General features: G+C 43.8%; 1 protein-coding gene and 1 long non-coding RNA gene across 2 annotated transcripts in view; one reads left to right on the top strand and one right to left on the bottom strand.

Annotated features, from left to right (window-relative positions):
* Positions 1-23,053, top strand: part of LOC121287294 (rho GTPase-activating protein 40-like) — a 154,935-nt gene that overhangs the window by 9,891 nt on the left and 121,991 nt on the right. The gene's annotated exons all lie outside the window — the stretch shown is intronic.
* On the bottom strand, positions 2,572-21,495 carry LOC121287295. Its single transcript, XR_005945170.1, has 3 exons — positions 21,184-21,495; positions 10,382-10,493; positions 2,572-2,692 (listed from the first exon to the last, which is right to left on the bottom strand). It is a non-coding gene; the product is annotated as an uncharacterized LOC121287295 (long non-coding RNA).

The following is a 23,053-nucleotide window of genomic DNA, read 5'->3' on the forward strand; positions in this document are numbered from 1 at the left end:
AAGGAGACAGAGGGAACACTATCTGTTCAGGGTAGATGATTATATGGCAATGGATTTTCTTTGGCAGGGGTGTTGTGGTTTTAGAATACATACTATCATACATTCTTATCGTATTGTAAGTCATTACATAAAATTCTGGATCTAAGGTTACAATTTAGGAAATTGGTGCTTGTAATAACAGTGAACAGCCTGGCTTTCTGCTGAGCATGGTATAATCGAACTGCTGAAATTGATTTACAACCTTGCAGTACCCGCCCAACCATCCATTATCTGCATTATTCTTTACAGATGGTTTGTAGCAAGTTAGTTCAAACATTACTGATTAGTTGTTTGAAGACTGTTCTTTGTTTATTGCTTAGTAAGTAGCAGATATGTCTGTATATTTTCTATATATAATTTGGTAATCTACATCTTAATACACAAGATTTTACAACATCAATGTTAAACAAAAACGTTTGTAATTTATTGGAAGAAAGTCCTATAAAATAATAAACAATAATATATATGTAATATTTACTATAAAAGCTGGGAAAAAGTCTTTAACCACATACACATATATTTTGCTTTATTATGGGGAGAGGGTGGCATAGTGGTGATGTCACTTGACGAGTATTCCAGAAGCCCAGATTAATGCTCTGTGGACATGAGTTCACAGTTGCTGGTGGAATTTAAATTCAGTCAATCAATCTGTAATTAAAATCTAGTCTTAATAATGGCATGAAACTATTGTCTATTGTTGTAAAAATCCATCTGGTTTAGAGAAAGCAATCTGCCATCCTTGCCTGGCCTACATGTGACTCTAAACCTTCAGCAATGTGTTTGATTCTTAACTGCCCTCTGAAATGGCCTCCCATGAAACTCAGTCCAAGAGCAATTAGGGATGGGCAACAAATGCTGGCCTTGTCTGCAACACCCACATCCCATGAAAGAATAAATAACAAAAGAAGAGATTTAGAAATGGAAAAGTTACCTTCATTCAGTTTTAATATAAACGTTTATTAGTTTGACTGAGTTGGCACTATTGGTATAAAACTGTAGGTACATGAAGAGTGTGTTATACTAATGTGTATATAAATATTAAACAGTAATGGAGGTACTCTTTTCTACCCAAAGGGTGAACTCCTAATTGTCATAAGTTATTAGGAACCAGACACTGACTCAGAGACAGAAAAATGGAAGAGTATGTTAAGACTATAGCTGTTCTCAATGATTCTCTGGGAAAAAAGCTTCAGCATTTAGCTTAATTTGACATTTAGCTATTCAAAGTGATTATGCAACAGTGTATTAGTGTAACTTATACTCATATGTGCACAGAGAATAGCACAGTATTAATGTTTAGAGAATCAGGGTGAGAAACTCATTTCACATAGAGCTGCTTTGAGCAGATTACATCGATCACCCAGGGCAGGCACCACCGTGAGCTGCTACCAGGTCATGTGGGTTTCTCCATTAATATCAGAAGCAGAGGTAACATTTCAGATTGATGACCCTATCAATTGGACAAAAAGTAATTAACCTAAAATGTTAACTCTCTTAATCTCTCCATAGATACTGTCTGAGCTGTAGAGCATTTTCAGTGCATTCTGTTTTTTATTATACGAGGTACTCAGGTTTGATTCCAAAGTCTGTGCTGAATTGGCTGATTTCATCCAATGGAAAATTTTGATTAATGGAATGTTATAATTGATCTCAGTGTTCCTGGGATAGAGAATGGGAAAAGAAATTAGCCAATATTCCTGTACCTGATTTCTATCTGGTGATCCCTATGTGCATAGCAAGCAAGCACAGAATTGGGCTCAAATTTAATGCCATCAACAGTTGAGGGATTTACCAAAACTCATTGGGCATAATGTGAAAGTTCCACGCACATGAACCATGGCTATCAGGGTAAGGTACCAGAGAGCTGAACTGCAAGAATCAGGAACTTTTGTGAAGACAAAGAGAAAAAGATATCAGAACTAAAAGGAAAAGTTATGTCAGCTTGAGTCAAATGATAGCATTCTTGCCTCTGCATTAGATGGTTCAACTCCCACACTAACTTCAAGATTTGAACACAACCTCTGGTGATGTTTCAGTGGAGTTCAACATGCCTTCTATTAGCCAACTCAACAAAACTAAGGCCTCACCTTAGGCTGCTGAATATCTCATGGTAATTTCTGAATAAGAACTGGGAGTACTCCCAGTGTTTTGACCAAAGTTCCTCCCTAAAACAATACCAGCTAAATAGATGATGTGGTCATTGTTGTTACTCTTGTCTGAGGGAAAAATGGCTGCTGCATTCAACTGCATAGCAATTGTAATCATTCAAAGTAATTAAATCTATGTCAAGTACTTTACCAAGGGGCTTCCTTGTCTTGTCTTGAGGAATATGGGCTGCTGCATTTTGTTTTAAATGAGAATTGTAATATGTATTACAATAAGGACAAGTGAAAAGGGCACTCAGTACAGCTCATATCTCTGCCATGCTGTGTTAACTCAATATTATTATAATTACGTGGCTCTTCCTTGTGGGTCTGTAACTACAAAGCTGAAATAATAAATATTTTTTATTAAGAGCTTTCATCTCACTGGCCGCATTTCCTGCATTTGCCTGGCAGAGATGGTGTGATGCTGGTGAGTCCGTGACTTCAGGGCCCTCAGCTGTGAGAAGGGGGCCACTGCTGCTGTTTCTCCCACCCCTGCTCCGCTGATGCTGAAAGGAAGAACAAGGACATTGGATCAGTTAACGTGGAGACAATGACAAAGTGCCTGTTCCCCCAGATCATTATGCGCTCATCGTTCCATAAGCAATGGTCAAGCCATGCTGCAAACTTCAATCATTCAGCACTGCCATGGCTGTTGGGAGAACAATGGTGACCTCACTGCTGGGCAAACATACCTGCCCGTGGCACCCCAGCTTCACCGACACCCGTGGACCTGGGCGCATGGTGCCTCTCCAAATCCAAGGCCTCCTGCTCGAAGCACCAACCGTGCTGGGCCACCGCCAGTCCTCACCTGCTCGGTGGCCATTATGTGCATTCTTCTCCTGGAGGGGAGAGCATTAATTAGCACTACTTGTACCTGGACTCTCTTCACAGGCGGCCCATCCCAACCAGAGTGGGACATTGCAGGACTCCAGTACCTCCTCACCCCACTGCTGCCGAACACTCACACAAAGATGCTAGATGTTCCCCCCACCATCTCCACCCCCTTAGCCAAATGCTGCCTACACCACATTAGGCACCAAACGGTCTAACCTTCCATAACAAGAAAGCGCAAGCACATGGAGCACAGAGGACAGCAGATCAATCGGTGCCACACCACCTTGAAGCCTCCCTCCCAGCATGTGATCACCCTGACTTGGACATGTCTTGGAGTTTCAGCTCCTCCAGGTTGCCCCCAAAACAGTCATATGGGTCTCAGTGTACCACATGTTGCGGGTGCAGAACCCATCTCTTCACCACCCTCTCAGGGTGAGCTTGGCATGGACAATATCTGCTGGCCCACCCAGCACATGACACATGCCGCCAATGATTCAGTGCAGTCACTACACTCAGACTTGGCAGGGGGGATGGTCCTCATCCTTCCTGAGCACAACAGGTCGTTGAAGCGTTTGTGACACAGGATCCAGGTGTGCCGCACCACATTGCAGGAGCTCACAATCTCCGCCACCTCCTCCCAGGTACGTTTGGTCATGTTGGGGGGGGGGTGGTGGGTGCTTTCTCCTCCCATCCTAGGGAACCAGCACCTCCCGCTGCGCTGCCATCTCCTCGAGGAGGGCAGCAAGGCAATCATCGGAAAAACGAGGGGCACAGAGCCCCCCTGCTCTACCCTCCTGCCTGGCCTGCTCACCAGCAGTGCTCTGGGGAACCCCTCCGCTGGCCATGATTCACAGCCTTTGAAAGGCTGCATCAGCTTTTTAAAACAGGCTGCCGGGTCGCCGTTGGACCCGGTGGTCATTGCAGTCCCGCCTCCGCCTGCCCACTCCCGCTGTCCTTGGGAGATGCAATTCATACTGGGCGGGCCTTAATTGGCCCGCCCGCGTAAAATGGCGGTGAGGACCCGATCGCGGGCGGCGATTGGGTCCGCGCCTGTCTGCGCCTGTTCTCGCACTGCTACCCGACAGACAGAAAATTCTACCCTCTATTTCTCTTTCCACAGATGCTGCCAGATCTGCTGAGTTTTAATTTCAGACTTCTAGCATCCACAATATTTTGCTTACAGTTTATCTCTTGTACTCTTTGTATAGATAACTAAAGAGAAACTTAACTTACCTCTATTCTGTTGACTTTCTCATTTATTCTGTTTTCTTTTAGCACAGTATACTTGCTAAAATGTTAGCAACTGAGCAAATTTTTATGTTAATATCAGTTTGCAATCGATAGTTCAGTTCAAACAGATACTCAAAGACAAATGTTCCATGCTATTTATTTTCTGTACTGGCAAACACCAATCACTGGTTTTAGAGGAGATAAATGTTCCATATGGATCAAATGAAGTGTCTGGTTTCAGACAAGCTTCCTGTAATGTGAACTCAACATTTGAGCTAATTTGTTCGGTCTGTTTCTTTAGCTTTTGCAGGATTGCTGTATCCTTGTGTATTTGACATAGATATGCCATAAGCCTTCCTATTACTGACAGATATATTTAAAGTTTTGATTGATGTTTAAAATTTTGTAGACATTGCAATTGTAATGTTGATGCTAAAGTTGCAGTATAATTTTGGAACAGGGCATAATGTACTTCTGCAGTCCAGTGATGTGAAACTACTGTGAGGAGGTTGGCTCAACACTGAGATTTAACATCATGTGTAGTGTGGCTTTGATGCGGTGTCGAAACCCTGGAGTATAGTGAACCTACAGACCATTTTTTATTAAACAAAAGTCTACCTACCATTAATGTAAATGTTTTACAAGTGGCAACTGTTACTTGCACTGTCTAAATATTTAAATGTTAACTTCTGAAAGAACAGCTGTGCATGGGTTTCTCTCCCAGACAGGTGAATTGTTGTTCCAACTGTGTACTACGAAGAGAGCACTGGCTGACTGGAACAATTGCTGCAGCTATTATATTAGACCAGTAACTGCAATATGTGCAGCATAAAAGTGCATTACAGATTATTCAACTTGTTGCAATTCATTCTAACAACTCTTTTTTGAGTGAAGGTGGATTAAAGGATAATTCAGAATTAACAATGACTGTGACATATGAAGATCAACAGCAAAAGTTGGAAGTGCATATAAGATGGGTAAACAGCTGTAATGGAAAAGACTGATTAATGTTTTCTATAAGACTAAAACATTAATTTGTCTTTTGTTTATACAGCTGTGGATAGGCCTGTGGTATATTTCCAGTTCATGAAGCCAATTTGCAAAATTGGCAATTTGTGTTTTCTATTTTACATGAGGAATGCTCCCATTATTGAATTCATAACTTTGTTTTGACTGTGGGATGCTCACAGTTCTGAGTCAGATATCTTCTTTTGACCTTCGAGATGACACAAAAAATGTGAATAGCAGTTTTCTTATGACCAATACTTCCTCTAATGGGGAACACTAAACCAAAATTGTTAAGAAAGTGCTTACTGAAGGAAATTCATGTTCATGATCTCATCACATCAGCACATGAAATGCAATCTGATCTCTGCCTCTCTGGTACTAACCATTTTTGCAGACAGAAACCAACCACAGTGAACAATAGGTTACAATAAGCCTGTATTATTTTAACAGTAATGGGGGAGGTGAAAATAAATGAACTTACCAGAGATGTGATTTATAACTGCATGTTTCAGTGCACTGAGTAAGTTCATAAGGCTGGATTAGTCAACATTTTTCACACTATCCAGTCCATATTTTCCGTCTGTTGTACTTTTCCTTGATGAATCAATTAGACAGCTCTGGTGGTCTACTGCATCCGCTACTCCCAATGTGGTCTCCTCCACATTGGGGAGACTGAATGCAGACTGGGTGACTGCTTTGGTCTGTCTGCAGGCATGACCCAGATCTTCCTGTTGCTTGCCATTTCAACACACCACCCTGCTCTCATGCCCACATGTCTGGCCTTGGCCTGCTGCAAAGTTCCAGTGAAGCCCAACGCAAACTGGAGGAACAGCACCTCATTTTCTGATTAGGCACCTTACAGCCTTCCGGATTTAATATTGAGTTCAACAACTTCAGACCATGAGCTCTCTCCTCTATCTATACCCTTTGTTCATCCCTTTTTTCAAAATTCATTTTTATTTTTGATCCATTTATTTTTGTTTTTATTCATTTTTATTTTCATACATTTATTCGTTGTGTTATACCCCCTTTTACCTCATTTTCAATCCCTTTTTTCCTCCCACCACTGCCCCCTCTCCCCACCCCACCCCCCACGATGGCCATCTGATACTTGTTCACGTTGTTCTTTTTAGAATGCTTACCCTGGTCTGGCTATTATCATATTCTGCTTTCTTACCTTAATGCCACTATCAGCACCTTTTCAGCCCTTACCACTGCCATTACCACTCCCTTTGTCCTTTCGTCCATGACACCTTTATCAACCTCTCCTTTGCCCCCACCTATTGCCGGCCTTCTATCCAGCTTCACCTGCTCCATCCCCCCTTAAACAGTATAAATTTCATCACATTTCTCCTTCTCTTCAGCTCTGAAGAAGGGTCATTTGGACTTGAAACGTTCAACTCTGTTCCTCTCTCCACAGATGCTGCTAGATCTGTTGAGTTTTTCCAGCATTTTCTATTTTGTTTCAACTCTGGTGGTAGTTTGGTTTAGTATTGAATTGTCCAAACGTATTTTTTATCCATGTACCACGGGGACCTAAAATCTGTGCATAGAGCTTTGTTTCCATAAGTTTGCAAATATCTCAAGTTGTTGACACTAACAGATATTGATGCTTCAATTTGGCATTGGTCCATCAATGAGGTAACTATGCTAAATGCAAATCTTTCTAATCCTCCAGCCACACACAATTTAAGCAGTGCAAAGCAACAAATAAGAATTGTACTGAGTTGCCTGGGATGTAAGGCTGAACTAGATTCATGCTGCATTTAAACATGTGAGTCACAATTTGGACTTAATGAGCAACCTGACCATGCTTTTTTTCCTTCATATGCTAGACTGCCTACTGATAAGCAAATTTTAATTTTCTAGAATCAATATTGTAACACAGAGTTTTTCAAATAGGGGTCCATATGGGGATCTGGAGGTTAATGCAGTCAGAATCTGTCCATCTGCTTGTTATCTACTTCTGTGCATCTCTGTGTTTATTGATTTACTGGGATATGAAAAGGAGGCATAAACTTATTTGGGGGTAACATAGTTAAGAAATAGGGAGCTAACACAGAATTTCACTGAAAAGATAGAAATGAATCTGTTTCCATCACACAGTCTCAGGTAGTGCATTCCAGGTCTTAACCACTCACTGCATCAAAAAAGATTTTCTTCATGTTGCCATTGGTTCTTTTGCAAATCACTTTAAATTGGTGTCCTCTGGTTCTCTACTGTTCTCCATTTCTCTCTATCCCCTCTGACTAGACCTCTCATGACCTTAAACAATTCTATCAAATCTATTCTCAAACTTCTCTAAGGAGAACAACCCCCGCTTCTCTAATCTATCCATGTAACTGAAGCCCGTCATCCCTGGAACCATTCTTGTAAGTGTTTTCTGCACCCACCCACATTCTTCCTAATGTGAGGTGTCCAGAATTGTGCACAATACTCCAGTTGAGGCCGAACCAAAGTTTTAAAAAGGTTCATTGTAACTGCCTTGCTTTTGTACTCTATGCCTCTATTTATAAAACCCAGGGTCCCATATACCTCTTTAACCACTTCTCAAACTACTGTGCCACCTTCAAGAGTTTGTGCACACAAAAGCCCAGGTCTCTCTGTTCTGCACCACTTTTGGAATTGCATCCTTTATTTTATATTACATCTCCTCATTCTTCCTACCAAAATGGATCACTTCACACTTCTCTGCCATGTGCCCGTCCATCCCAGCAAGCCTGTCTGTATCATCTTGAAGTCTATCACTATGCTCCTTACAGTCCACAGAACTTGCAAGTTTTGTGCCATCTGCAAATTTTGAAATTGTGCCCTGTACACCCATGTCTATGTTATCAATGTATATCAAGAAAAGCAGTGGTCATAGTACACTGGGGAATCCCTACTGTATACCTTCCTTCACTTTAAAACAACTGTTCAGCACTACTCAATGTTTCATATCATTCATTCAACTTTGTATCCTTACTGCTACTTTTTCTTTTATTCCATGGGCTCATCTCTGCTGACAAGCTTATTATGTAGAACTTTATCAAACGCCTTTTCGAAGTCCATACACACCATATAAACATTATCCCCATCAATCCTCTCTATTACCTTGTCAAAAACACAATGAAGTTATTTAAACCCAATTTGACTTTCAAGTAGCAGGCAAACATTATCGCTACAAATAGGCTTCTACTCACTGCCGGCTTTGTTAAAATTGTTTTTACTTAAATTTACAAGAGACTTCCAATGGTTATCTGAGCACTTTTATATTGATCAACGGCTTGTCTGTTGTCATGGATGGATATCAGTCCAAGCACCCGTGTCCTCAAATACTTATATAAGCCTTCTCAGACTTTAGAACCTCTAAGTATTCAATGGTAGCTTGCATATTGGTATGGTAACAAAAGACAAGACACTCTGATGCAGCTGGAAAGGTATAAAACATTTGATATCAAAGCTCAAATAAAAGCAAAAAACTGCGGATGCTAGAAGTCCAAAACATAAATAAAAATACCTGGAAAAATTTGGCAGGTCTTGAAGAGTCATACGGACTCGAAACATTAACTGTGTTCCTCTCCGCAGATGCTGCCAGACCGGCTGAGTTTTTCCAAGTATTTTTATTGATATCAAAGCTCATCTGACTTACACATACACTTTAATTGAATAGATTTATGTGGCCTCTGAAGGGCAGCTGTGAAGAATTATCTGCAGACTTGGCTGCGTTGACCTTGTTGGTAATAGTAGAAAGATATGCAATTTGTACTTGTATCAGCTATTGTTATCCACTCTCAGCAAAAGTATAAAGCTAGAAATTACTGTTGGTGATTTAAGTGGATGAATGTTTAATGCATTTGTATGACATTCCTCCATTTACTATATTTTAATGGAATTGCTAATCCATTTAAAGTAAGAGATAAATGGATTATCAGAGAATTGTCATACAAACATGTTGGTCACAAAGATTTGGCTCCTTAATGCCTGGTTTTCCTGCTATGAATGCCTTTTTGGCTCCATGGCATCCACAGCGTGTGCACACTGCTGGTCAGAAAAGTCAGATGAAGCAGGTGAAGGTGGGGCAAGTGTGGAAATTGGAAGCAAATTCAGGATGACAGCAGGAAACAGCACTGATATACTTATCAATGTACTGGAAAAAGGAGGTAAGGGGGAGAACCCATGTAGGACTAGAATAAAGAATCTTTTACATATCCCACAAAAAGGCAGGCATATCTAAGAGATTCAGCAATGCTTTTTATTTGGAGGAAGTGAGTGGAATTAAAGGAGAAATTGTTCAATGGGAGATCAAGTTCAGGCAGATAGAGGAAGAAGGTGGTGATCGGGACTGGTTGACCCTCCATTTAAGAAAGAAACTGGGAACTCTCAGACCACCCTGATGGCATTGGACATTAGAGATTTTGGATGTCCATGGTGAACAAAAGATGATTAGAATTAGGAAATGAAACTGTTAAAGTGGCAAAGAGCACCAAAAGAGTTGTGGAACTGAATGGGCAAACAGGCTGTAATATTATTGGCTGGCTGATGGAAAGGCAGCAGCAAGGACTCTGGCAGAGTGACACTGGTAGGAGGCTGAATGCTGTTATCTTGAGAGAGGACAGCAGGTTCATGGTCCACTGAACCACTGCCACACCAACAGGGTGTAAAGTTTGTCTGGAGAGGTTCCTTGTCCCATGATGACATTTCTTCTCCACTGCACGTACTGCCCCAAGACACACAGTATAACAGCTGAGAACCTTGGGGCATGCTCTTTCCCCTGTTGTGCCATAACTAATTCTGCTTGCTACTATTCCACAAATAGTACTAGCAGCTGCTCCAGTCAGAATGCACCTTCCTTTTAAGAAGCGCAGGCTGACTTTAAGTTGTGTTTGCCTCACTGAAATTTTGGCCCCTTGTAAAGGAGTGCTTAATGGAGTCATGCAAATTAGCAGGCAGCATGAATTTGGCAGGCTGCCTGCATCAGAAGCAATAAGCACAGGTTAATCATACATCAGGGACTACTGAATTTAGCTTTTGCTAACATTACCAATAGTAACTTCCAAGGTACAACACCATATCGGTTCTATTAAGATTACACACGTGTCTAGCTTAGTCATCAGCCCCATTAGGGGCTATAGTCCACTCACCTATACTTCTTTCATTTTCCTCCCACAGGGTTGTAACTATATTTAGAGTAGTTGACTTTACTGGTGTTCTTTATTTGTTCTGATTGTATACGTTCTTCTGTTATGTACACAGCTACAAAAATAAACAAAAAAGTTATTTGTATTTGCCTCATTAATACTATTCTACACACTGAAGCTCAGTTATTTCAGATACAGCCAGTAGTTTCTTTTTAACAAAGATTCGGAAGATATTTCCAGGGTCTTATGAGAAGCTCCAGTCTTTCAAAAATTGATGGTTTTATTTCATGATCAGATTAAGTTCATGTATAAACATATAGGCTGGCATTTTCCCTGCCCTGTGAGGTGGCTTTGGAAGTGGGGAGATGGGGTTATTCTGAGAGAAACGCTTTGGACTCATTCCCCGATATGTTCCCGCCTCTGAGTGCTTTTCCTGGAGGCCAATTCCCATCATCAGTGGTTAATTGCCCACCACCTGTTAATTGGCCGGCTCCTGTAAGATTGCACCAGATGATCGGCACCCAGAAATAGTCCTGACTTTGGGTTCCTGATGCTTTCAAGAGAATTCAAACTGTTTCAACTGTCTTACAGGAATAGTTTACCCAGGGAAAAAATGGGAGAATTAAAACCACTTCTAACTCCTGGGTAGCTATAGTACTGACCTGCCATGGGACTCCCCACATCCCCGATCCCCTCGGGAACTCCTGTGAATATCTGACCCTGCACTGACCACTCCCTCACTTACCCCCATGGACCACCCAACACCCCAACTGACCACCCGACCCCCACACCCCACTGACCACACGACCCCCCCAAACACCCAACCCCCACAGTGACCACCCGACTTCCCCCAAGCACCTGACATCCCCCCCCAAACACCTGACACCATGCCCACTGACCACCTGGACCCCCCTGACTGACCACCCAACATTACGCCCCACCACCCACTGACAACCCAGCACCCCCAAACACCTGAACCCCCTCCACACAACCTCCATCCCCCTAAAGACCACACAACGCCCACCCCCCACTGACCACCTGGTCCCCTTGTACACCCGACTCCCCCACTGACTGCTCGACCCCCCCCCCCCCCCCAATAACCACTTGAACCTCCCCACTGACTACACATCCCCCAGCCTTCACTGACTGTCTGAAACCCATCACTTGACCTCCCTCCAGCACTCCCACACAATGTTACTCACTGACCTTACAAACCTATCTTCTCCCTGGCTTCTGAAAATGGCTGTACCTTTAAACCTAGCTGTTTTATGGCAACTAGTGCTGCAGAAAAGAGGCATGGCTTCCTTACTTCCGACTCTTTAGCACTCATTTGAAGGCCTCAGGAATTAACTGCCCTACACAGTTCCCGCCTGGCCTCTGTCGCAAGGTCAGGCAAGAAAGGAGCAGTCGGATTCCCAGGTAGGTAACTAGGAACGGAGTGACAGTCAGCTCCTGATTGCACAACACGGAAGTTCAGGCCCATAGTATAATTACAATCACTACAGAATCTCCATTTAAGAACTTCTTAAATCTGCATGTTTTCTCCCTCCTTATTTCCTGTTTTCTGCTCCCACCTCCTATCTTGAAGGTGTTCACTCCTTCCTGTCATTTGCTTTTATGAGCACCTGTTACCACCCAGTTCCTTGTAAAACCATTTTCCATGTTTCATTCTAGATAATAACTTGGCAGACTGTTCAATTGTAGGTGCCTCACAGCCAAGCCTGCTCCTTTCCTCAGTCCACAATTACACTTACAGCTCCTTCAACAGTGATTAAGGTCAGGGTTTTTAGGATGGTGGGGATTTTCTTCCTGCAATCTGAGGAGTCAGCGCCAAACGCATCCCCGCCGGTACTGGCTGTCCCACAGCCATTTGACGCTCCAACATGCATTAATTGACTGGAGACATTCACCCCTCAGTTAGGAGGAAGTCCTGCCCCAGGGAGCTGTCACCCAATCTGAGTGATCGGCAGCTCTCCTATCCCTGCAACACCAGAAGCTGCAGCGGACTGCAAGCAGTCCCCGGAGCCTAAGACCCGGGAATCCAGGACTATGTAGGTGTGGGGGGTCTCAGGCTGGAGAGGTGAATGAGGCCCTGGGGTTGGGCAGAGGAGAATGGGGGTGTTGGTGAAGACGTCAGGGAGGAGGGAGCATGTGCAGGGACCAGACCTTTTGGGGGGGGAGGGGGGTGGGGAGGTGGTGGTATGTGCCCGATGTAGAAAGGAGGTTGTTGATGGAGGAGCTCACCCCCTTCCCACCCGAGGGCCTGAGCAAGGTCACTTTTCGGGCTTTCCCCCTGCCCCAGAACTCCTTCCACCAGCCTGAAATTTGAGGCTGGTTGGGAAATGGCACTTAAATGGTTATCATTTGGCTACTTAAGGGCCTCAGTTGGGGGCAGGGGTGGGTGGGCTAGTCTAAGCCTCGCTTTTCCCCCCATTAAATTGTGGAGAGGTCAGGGCAGGCAGGGGCTCAGTAGGAAGACCGTCCAAGGAATTTTATGGGACCCCCCCCACCACTACCTGCAGACCCACTGGTGGAGGAATGTAAAATTCTGCATGAAGTGTTAATTTATTTTGGATTCATGAAAGTGAACATGTGGTGTGGGCAGTGCACTAAAATAGCACCGGATGACACTTCTCTGCACTGTGATTTCCTATCAGTGCTAATCATCATATTTTCCATGGATGGGAGCTGAGGTTTCCGAGCAATCATGAGGGTATAGAAATTGATACATTGCTGCAAACTTGAAGGTCTGTGGCTAGTTAGAGAGATTGGTACATCATGGGGCTGCCTTAAGAACAACTCGACAGTCACAAGTTACAGACACTAAACACAAGTAACTGCAGGGATTAAATACATGAACATTAAAGCAGCATCAACTTTATCTTCACTGCACTCCTTAATGCACTGGGAGATGGCACAGCTCATATTGTAGACTATCCTGATGCTGCAGTTAGTTATAAAAGGAGTATGGCTTTTAACAGAAGACTGTCTGCTGCTGCTGGAGGAGATGACCCTATCTGAGGAAAGGACAGTAGAGCTGTGTAAACAAAAACCAATAGGGGATGCAAGAGATTTTGAATTAACAGGAAGAAAAGGGCCCTTTTATAGAGGAGGAGGGTGCCTTCTCCAGTTGCTGCAAGGACAACGGATCAGGTTGTTTGGCCATACATTCAAAAGAAAAATGTTTTAGAGCCTGATAGACTATCATACTGATGTGATCAGTAACTGCTGCACTGTGGTGACAGCAGGGAGAAGTCCACAACCTGCATGTGTGACATTTTGATATCTGGACTTGAAAACATGCGGACAATCTTGGAGGTGGCAGCTCCATGGTTAGCTACAGAGCACCCTTGACAATGAGGCATTGTTGTTAATCTCTGGTTACCTTGTGAAAACTTATCTGCTGAAGTACTAAAACTTATCTGCTGAAGTACTATTTCCCTCCTGGCCGAGCAACCTCTTCTATCAGCTTATCCACTGTGGAAGCCACAGTGCTGATAGAAGAGGTTGCTCGATCAGGAGGGAAATAGTTGCTGCATTGTGCAATGTTTGTCCTGGGGTCTGCCAACCCTTAGGTTGACAGGGAAGTGGCAGAGAGGCTAGGAGAAGGAACAGCACAGAACAGATAGAACATGTCAACTGGCTAGCCAACAGCATTAATGTGATGTGCACCTTGTAGAATAAAGATATACTGGGCTGGCATGCACTATTGCACTTCACATTGAGGTCAGCCAAATGAATCTGCACACCAGATTAAGACTTGTAAAATGGTGTAGGCGCACAGTACTCCATACCTACAATATAGCTTCTTACTGCAGTTTACATGTTTTATCTAGTTTTAAAATTTTGAGCCAACAAATTATGACTGTGTTGAGAATGCAGGTAGGGATGTTCACATTCTCACAACATTAGAAGAACTCGGCAGTAAGTTTGTAAAATGTCCTCAGCTATTTTCAAAGTGCCTTTGTGCCAGAACCAAGTTAGGCTACACATGACATCAAGCCAAAGAAATTTAAAATAAATGGTGATTTTGCTTTGAATCAAAATGGGTGAGGGTCTTAGATTGTTGGTCTGCTTCCTAAGATTGGCAACTCTGCTTGAACATGTTCATAGACCTCTGATCACATGATGTCTGATTGCCATAGCTCCTTGTTCCCAAGGAAGGTTCACTAACGTCCTTCAGGAAAGGAAATTTGCTGTCCTCACCTGGTCTGGCCTACATGTGACTCCAGACCCACAGCAGTGTGGTTGACTCTTAAAAATGCCCTCTGAAATGGCCTAGCAAATCACTCAGTTGTATCAAATCACTACAAAGCCTCAAAAAGGAATGAAACCAGACAGACCATCTGGCATCGACCTAGGCACTGGAAACGATAACGACAAACTCAGCCCTGTTGACCATGCAAAGTCCTTCTTACTAACTAGTTCCAAAATTGGGAGAGTTGTATCAAGCAACAGCCTGACATAGTCATCCTCACGGAATCATACCTTACAGATACCTTCCCAGACTCCACCATCACCATCCCTGGGTATGTCCTGTCCCACCAGCAGGACAGACCCAGAAGAAGTGGCAGCACAGTGGTGTACAGTCGGGAGGGGGTTGTTCTGGGACCCCTCAACGTCAGCTCTGGACCCCATGAATTCTCATGGCATCAGGTCAAACATGGGCAAAGAAACCTCCTGCTGATTAACACGTACTGCCCTCCCTCAGCTGATGAATAAGTACTCCTCCACTTTGAGGGAGCACTGGAGGGTGGGAAGGGTGCAGAATGTACTCTGGGTGGGGCACTTCACGGTCCATCACCAAGAGTGGCTCAGTAGCACTACTACCAGCCGAGTTGGCCAAGTCCTAAAGGGCATTGCTGCTAGACTGGGTCTGCGGCAGGTGGTGAGGGAACCAATAAGAGGGAAAAACATACTTGACCTCATCCTCCCCAACCTGCCTGCCGCAGATGATCTGTCCATGACAGTATTGGTAAGAGCGACCACCTCACCAGTCAACCTGGCGAAGCTGTAACACAGGACTAGTTGTGTGCCAAACAGCATAAGCAGCAAGTGATAGATAGGGCTAAGCGATCCCACAACCAATGGAGCAGATCTAAGCTCTGCAGTCCTGCCATATCCAGTCGTGAATGGTGGTGTACAATTAAACAGCTCACTGGAGGAGGAGGCTCCATAAACATCCCCATCCTCAATGATGGGGGAGCCCAGCACATCAGTGCAAAAGATAAGGCTGAAGCATTTGCTACAATCTTCAGCCAGAAGTGCCGAGTGGATGATCCATCTTGGTCTCCTCCAGAAGTCCCCAGCATCACAGATGCCAGTCTTCAGCCAATTCAATTCATTCCACGTGGTATAAAGAAATGTCTGAAAGCACTGGATAGTTCAACGGTATGGGCCCTGATAATATTCCGGCAATAGCACTGAAGACTTATGCTCCAGAACTTGTTGCGCACCTAGCCTAGCTGTTTCAGTACAGCTATGACACTGGCTTCTACCTGGTTATGTGGAAAATTGCCCACATATGCCCTGTACACAAAAAGCAGGATAAATCCAACCCGGCCAATTATCGCCCCATCAGTTCACTCTTGATCATCGGTAAAGTAATGGATGGGGTCATCAACAGTGCTATCAAGCGGCACTTGCTTCGCAATAACTTGCTCACTGGCGCCCAATTTGGGTTCTGCCGGGGCTGCTCAGCTACTGACTTCATTACAGCCTTGGTTCAAACATGAACAAAAGAGCTGAACTTCCGAGGTGAGGTGAGAGTGACTGCCTTTGACACCAAGGCAGCATTTGACTGAGTGTGATATCAAGGAGCCCTAGCAAAACTAGAGTCAATGGGAATCGGGGAAAACTCTCCACTGGTTGGAGCCATACCTGCCACAAAGAAAGATGGTTGTGGTAGTTGGAGGTCAATTATCTCAGTTCCAAGAGATCACTGCAGGAGTTCCTCAGGGTAGTGTCCTAGGCCCAACCATCTTCAGCTGCTTCATCAATGACCTTCCTTCGATCATAAGGTCAGAAATAGGAATGTTCACCAATGACTGCACAAAGTTCAGCACCATTCATGACCCGTTAAATACTGAAGCTGTTCACATCCAAATGCAGCAAGACCTGGACAATATTCAGGCTTGGGCTGAGAAGTGGCAAGTAACATTTGTGCCACACAAGTGTCAGGCAATGACCATTTACAACAAGAGATAATCTAACCAACGCACCTTGACGATCAATGGCATTACCATCATTATCAACATCCTGGGGGTTAGCATTGACCAGAAACTGAACTGGACTAACCATATAAATACTGTGGCTACAAGAGCAGGTCAGTGGCTAGGAATCGTGCGGTGAGTAACTCATCTCCTGATGCCTGTCCACCATCTACAAGGCACAGACCAGGAGTGTGATGTAATACTTGCCTGGATGAGTGCAGCTCCCACAACACTCATGAAGCTTGACATTATCCAGGACAAAGCAGCCCACTTCATTGGCACCACATCCACAAACATTCACTCCCTCCACCACTGACGCAGAGTAGCAGCAGTGCAAGATGCACTGCAGGAATTCACTAAGGCTCCTTCGACAGCATCTTCCAAACCAAAGACCACTACCGTCTAGAAGGATAAGGGCAGCAGATAGATGGGAACACCACCACCTGGAAGTTCCCCTCCAAGTCACTCACCATCCTGACTTGGAAATATATCGCCGTTCCTTCACTGTTGCTGGATCAAAATCCTGGAACTCCCTCCCTAACAGCACTGTGGGTGCACCTACACCACATGGACTACAGCAGTTCAAGAAGGCAGCTCACCACCGTCTTCACAAGGGCAACTAGGGACAGGCAATAAATATTGCCCCAACCAGTGAAGCCCACATCCCACGAATGAATTTTTAAAAAAGTATGTATCTCTGACAATTCTGCCTCTATGTCCCCCAAAGGCAGGTAAAGGCACTTATGAAACACAGGACATTAGTCCAAAATCACCAGGCACTTCCAAATATGTTCACAGGTTCCCTTCCAGTACCTCATCCAGTAGGCCCCATTCTTCAGACAGGGTGTGTCAACTGGATATTTGCTCGTAGGAGGAAAATCACCGCTGAGCCCTGATCTTGTTCTCACCCGACACCTTCACACTCTGTAAAAGTAAAAACTGGATAGTGTTCTGGAGCTGGACCCTGAATAATTCGCCCTAGCTACCTTGAGGGCACTGAGGCTAATTATTGTCCTTATCCTTTCTTAACCTAGGCTCTTTTTGCCCTACGTGGGCCAGAATCAATCCAACTAGAGCAGTCACTTAAAAAACAAACATTTTTTCATCTATTGTCTTTGAAACTCTAGCTGGCAGAGTTTGAGCAGATGGAAAGGTATTTGAAGCTGTTCAAAGTTCTGTGCCACACCCTAATTTCATTGACAATGCACATACTGTGTTCTATACCTCCTATTTTACCACAAACATTACAATCTCCTATGAGGATAACGAGCCCTCTGAAGTCTCCCCAGTTCACTCCTCTTGTTGAATCCAGCAGTATTTTGTTTTGACTTTCTGCTGCTGCACCCTGGATTCTTAATTTAGCAGTTATGCAAGTTATACTCTGTTCTCACCCTCCACACTGCCCCACCCCCTCCCCCCCCACCCCAGCTCCTGATATTGTCCCCTCCTCTCCAAATTTGATTACACCAGCACAATCGCACTGGGGGCATTTACTTGGTCTGTGCCCAATTGCTCGATTGCAGGAGTCCTGTGCAATTTCCTTGGTGTTGACTAATCTGCATCCTTTTGTGAGTTTTTACGCAATGTTTAAAGGAGAATGAAGCCAAATCAGAGCAGTGATGCAACATGCAGAGAACTGTGAAGTAATTCATTTTGCTAGAAGAATGAGGAGATGCAATACAAAAGAAAGGGTACAATTTTGTGCAGGAACAAATGGATCTGGGTGTGTGTATATGTATAAACCATTGGAGGTGACAGGGCAAATTGAGAAAGTGGCTCATAAAGCATACAGGATCCTGGATTTTGTAAATAGGGCCATACAGTACAAAAGGAAGTTATGCTAAACCTGTATAAAATAATGGTTTGGCCTCAACTAGAGTATTGCATACAGTTCTGGGCACACACTTTAGGAAGAATATGAACGCATTAGAGAGGGTGCAGAAAAGATTCACGAGAATGGATCCAGAGTTGAAGAACTTCAGTTATGTGGGTAGAGTGCAGTCTCTCACACAAGGATAACTAGATCTTCAAGTCCTTTAAACTCTTCCCCAGTTCACTCTTCTTGTTGATTCCACCAACATTTTGGCTGGACCCTGGATTCTTATCACAACTTAGCAGTTCTGAAAGTTATCCTCTGTTCTCAAATACACCCCCCACCGCCCCCCGCCCCCGGCTCCATCCCGGCCTGCTGACCCTTCCGAGTTGGAGCTGGAGCTGGACATGTTCTCCCTGGTGAAGAGAAGGCTGAGAGGAGATTTGATATGGGTATTCAGAACTATGAGGCATCTGGACAGATAGGGAGAAACTGTTCCTTTTGGTGGAAGTGTCACGTAATAGAGGGCACAGACTTCAGGTGATTGGCAAAAGAAGTAACAGCAACATTAGGAAAAATTTTTTTTGGCAGCAAGTGGTTGGGGTCTTGAATGCACTGCCTGAGAGTCTGGTGGAGGCAGGTTCAGTTGAGGCCTTCAAAAATAATTGGATAATTATCTGAAGAGGAAAAATTTGCAGGGCTATGGGGAAATAGCAGGGGAATGGCATTAGCTAAATTACTCTTAGTCAGACAGCATGGACACTCTATGATTCTATGTAACCATTCCATTATTCCATGAGAGCACTGGCAATAGTTGGACCAGCTACTTAGTTATAATTCAATCTCCACTTGAAAGTGATAAATTCTGTTCAATCTTCCACACTTTAACTTAATGTAAATTCCTACATCTATACTTGTAATCAAACTGTCCTTTGTAATTTGTCATGCTTCCGGTGAGTGCTCCTGCCAATGTTGGTTTTGTGGTACGTCTGTTGGTGAGACAACTTTACATGGGTAGTTCCATTGTAAATGCAGGCATAGTAATTTAAAAAGCTGGCCTGTAAGTTTTTATTCTTATATAGATTTTCTTTAAAAAAAATATATTTATTTATAAAAAGTTGTAAAAGTAAATTATGCAACAGTTCAAATTTGACATTATGTAAAGTGCAGTACAGTTCAGTTTCTTTCAGTACAGTATGTAGCATTCTATGGTGCCTCATTACGCTTACAATTACAGTTCATATTTACAATGTGCATTTCATGATCAACATTTTCTGGTACATACATCCTGAGGATATATGATCAATTAGCACAATGTAAACTTTGATATCTACCAGGTGACCCATATTGGTAGACCCACTCGATTTCTATGTGCAAATGCTTTACACATTGCCTATTCTATGTGCTTCTGTACCTAGGAGGGAGAGCATTGTATTAGGAAATATCATCTGCTCTCTTCTTAGATCAGTTCTAACAGACTACTAACAGATAACTCAGCAACGATCAATAATTCTTGGGCAGCCACATGGAATGGTGGAATGGCATTCCTGACTCGCTTCCTTTTTCATTTTTATTTCTCCCCAGGAAGCAACAGACAAACCAGCCACCTTGATTGTTTTGTTTGTATCCCACTATTTTATCAGAATGCAACTGATATATATCAACTGCCCGGTCATCTTTACAGTGTTTAATTAATTAATCCAGAGATAGCTGCTCATACTCTCTGAGGAGCTGATTTAATGTTGGTAAGTTTCCTTTGCATTTTGTCTTTTGTTTTTGCAGTTTCTCTTTAAGGGGATGCCTTTTTCTTGGTCCTTTGATTTGTTAATTTAGTTTTTGTTTTGTAGCAAAAGAGTTAGTCTCTGAGCAGAACCTCTTTCCTAGTCCTACCTATGTCATCGGTGCCTATGTGAACCATGACAACTGGATCCTCCTCCTCCCACTGCAAGTTCCTCTCCAGCCTTAGCAGGCATCCTAAACCCTGGCAACGGGCAGGTAGCACAGCCTTCTGGACTTGTGCTCTCGGCTGCAAAGAATTGTGTCTATCTCCCTAGCTATATTGTCCCTTACTACCACTATATTCCTTTTAACTCTCTCCACTTCAATGGCTTCCTGTACTATGATGCCATAGTCAGTTTGCTCATCCATCCTGCAGCCCCCGCTTTCGTCATCCAGGCTGCGAGAGCCTCGAACCTGTTGAACAATTGCAAGGACTGAAGCTCCTCCACTCCTACCTTCTCAATCCCCATACCTGCCTCATTTGCAGTTGTTTCCTCCTGTCCCTGATCCTGGACCAAATCAGATGACCTTATTCTAAGGGGTGTGATTGTCTCTGGGAACAAAGTGTCTGGGTAGCCTTCCCTCTCCCAGATGTGTCGCCATTTCTGCAGCTCGTCCTCCAGCTCAGTGACTCTGGGTTGAATTTCCTTCAGCTGCAGATACTATAGATGTGTTTGCCTTGGATCACACTGGTGTCCATGAGCTCCCACATTCTGCAGCCACCACACACATCTGCCCTGCCATCTTAATAGCACTTAATTAATTATTTTAATAATTGCATTTTAAGTAATGTCTATAGACCTTCCTGTGCTTATATTCTTATTATTTCAATAAATGCTCTACTTGTCCCGATTGAAATTCCCTCATTAAGATAAATAGGAAATACTCACCAGCTAATCTAATAAGCTTTACTAATAATAGTAACCTTACTACTACTAATAAAACCTTACAATTACTAAAATTACCCAAGTTCTGAAAGGTAAATAAACAAAAATACTCACCAATCAATCAACCACCTCTTTTCCTGTGACGTCACACTTTGATTTTTCTCAGAACACGGTCAGTCCACACTGGACCCATGGATTATAGTTCTTTCAGATGCTGCTCCCGGCCTCTGGGTCCTCCTCCCTCCCACTCTTTTAGGTGCTGCTGTGTGTCTCCAGACCTCCTCTCACCTGCTTTTTTTTTCTCATTACCTGTGTGATTCTAATGGGATTTTTATTGCACTGAGGGGCAATGATCAAACAAGTGGACTGAAATGAAGAGCTGATGCAATAAGCTTTCTGTAGGATTTTTGTTGTGAGAGAATATTGTTCCAGTTTACTTTGCAGTGACAAGTTACCACTTGCATCATGCATGTAAATATGCTTTATGACTCACTTTGTGATAAACATAAAAATTGAAGTGTTTCTTAATAAGGCACACCTTCCTGAGAAAGTACTGCAGTAGTATAGACAATGGAAGTTACTGCATTATGAAGTGAAGAATGAAAAGTATATTTTTTTGATCCTGATGGTTGATACTGTTGTGTATTTCCAACATATTGTATTTTAATTGTAGTTCAATTTTTTAATCAGGTAGTTTTTTAGTATTAATCTCCTGAACATCAGTTTTGGAACATGGGATTTATATGAAGTGGAAGGGGCATTGTCCCTCTATCAGTCAGGCATGTTATTGCATTGCACAGTTGATTTTTACTAAGGGCGGAGTTGTCCACTCCCATTTGCAGCAGGCGTCATAGTGGGCAGGAGTGGAAAATATCAGGAGATTGCAAAAATCAGTTTCACGTCATCATAAAACTATTTGCGATTGTCCAATCCACCTGTCAATAGCAGACTCCGTTTCCTGCCGCTGCACAATTTCAATACTTTAGCATCTCATTATAAGCCCTGCTCACCAGAATCATCCTCCTATGCCGGATGGTCTGGGCCACGCCAATGTGTTTCACACATAACATAAACGACTTTTTGGAGAAGAGCGAGAAGTGGCCTCAGGCAAGGGAAGAGGCTGCAGGGTGAGGGCTGTAGTGGGGAAGGGGGGTATCCCAGGGTGTGTATGTTGGGGGGCACATGTTGATTTGTGCAAGTGACCTTAAGATGGTGAGGGCTGAGGAGGCAGTCTCCAGAGGAGATGAGGCTGGATGGAGATGTGAGGGTGTGTGTGAGAGAGTGAGTGGTGATATCCCTTGAGCTGGCAGTGAGTGAGATGCCAGTGAATGTGTGATGGCCTTGTCAGTGTGAGTTTAGAGTGATGAGATGGTTGCCTTACCCTGGTGGCATGGATGAGATCATTCATCCTCTTTCTGCACTGGATGGCCAACCTCTTCTGTGCAGCATTGGCATTGACCACCATTGCCACCACCTCCCTAGCCGGAATTGTGAGATTGCTGGATCTCCTGCTGCCAGAGCAGGGGTGGGTGACATCATGGCGGGCCTCCAAAAGGCATTCCAGTAATGGGTCACAACTCTTCCTGGCTTTCAGGGCCATGTCTTCACTGGAGCAGTCCTGGGCTGTAAGCATTGAGAACTGTGTGCGTGGCTGCAGTTTAGATATGGCACCCGGAGTGAGGAAACGTTGAGGTAACAGCATGGTGGGTGATTCAGAGGCTGCCTGCCAGCAAGACAGTATGTTTCCTGTGGCTGCATAATTAATAAGGCGGGAAGCGGATGATATGGCATGCAAACCCACCACTGCAGCCGGCGGGTTTAAGGGGAAGCGGTGGCATAGTAGTATTGTCACTGGACTAGTGTTAAAGAGACCCAGGGTAATACCCTGGAGACCTGGGTTCAAATCCCACCACAGCATATGGTGAAATTTGAATTCAATTAAAATCTGGAATTAAGAGTCTGATGATGACCATGAAACCATTGC

This window comes from Carcharodon carcharias, chromosome 14 (assembly GCF_017639515.1).
Source record: "Carcharodon carcharias isolate sCarCar2 chromosome 14, sCarCar2.pri, whole genome shotgun sequence".
Taxonomy (NCBI): Eukaryota; Metazoa; Chordata; class Chondrichthyes; order Lamniformes; family Lamnidae; genus Carcharodon; species Carcharodon carcharias.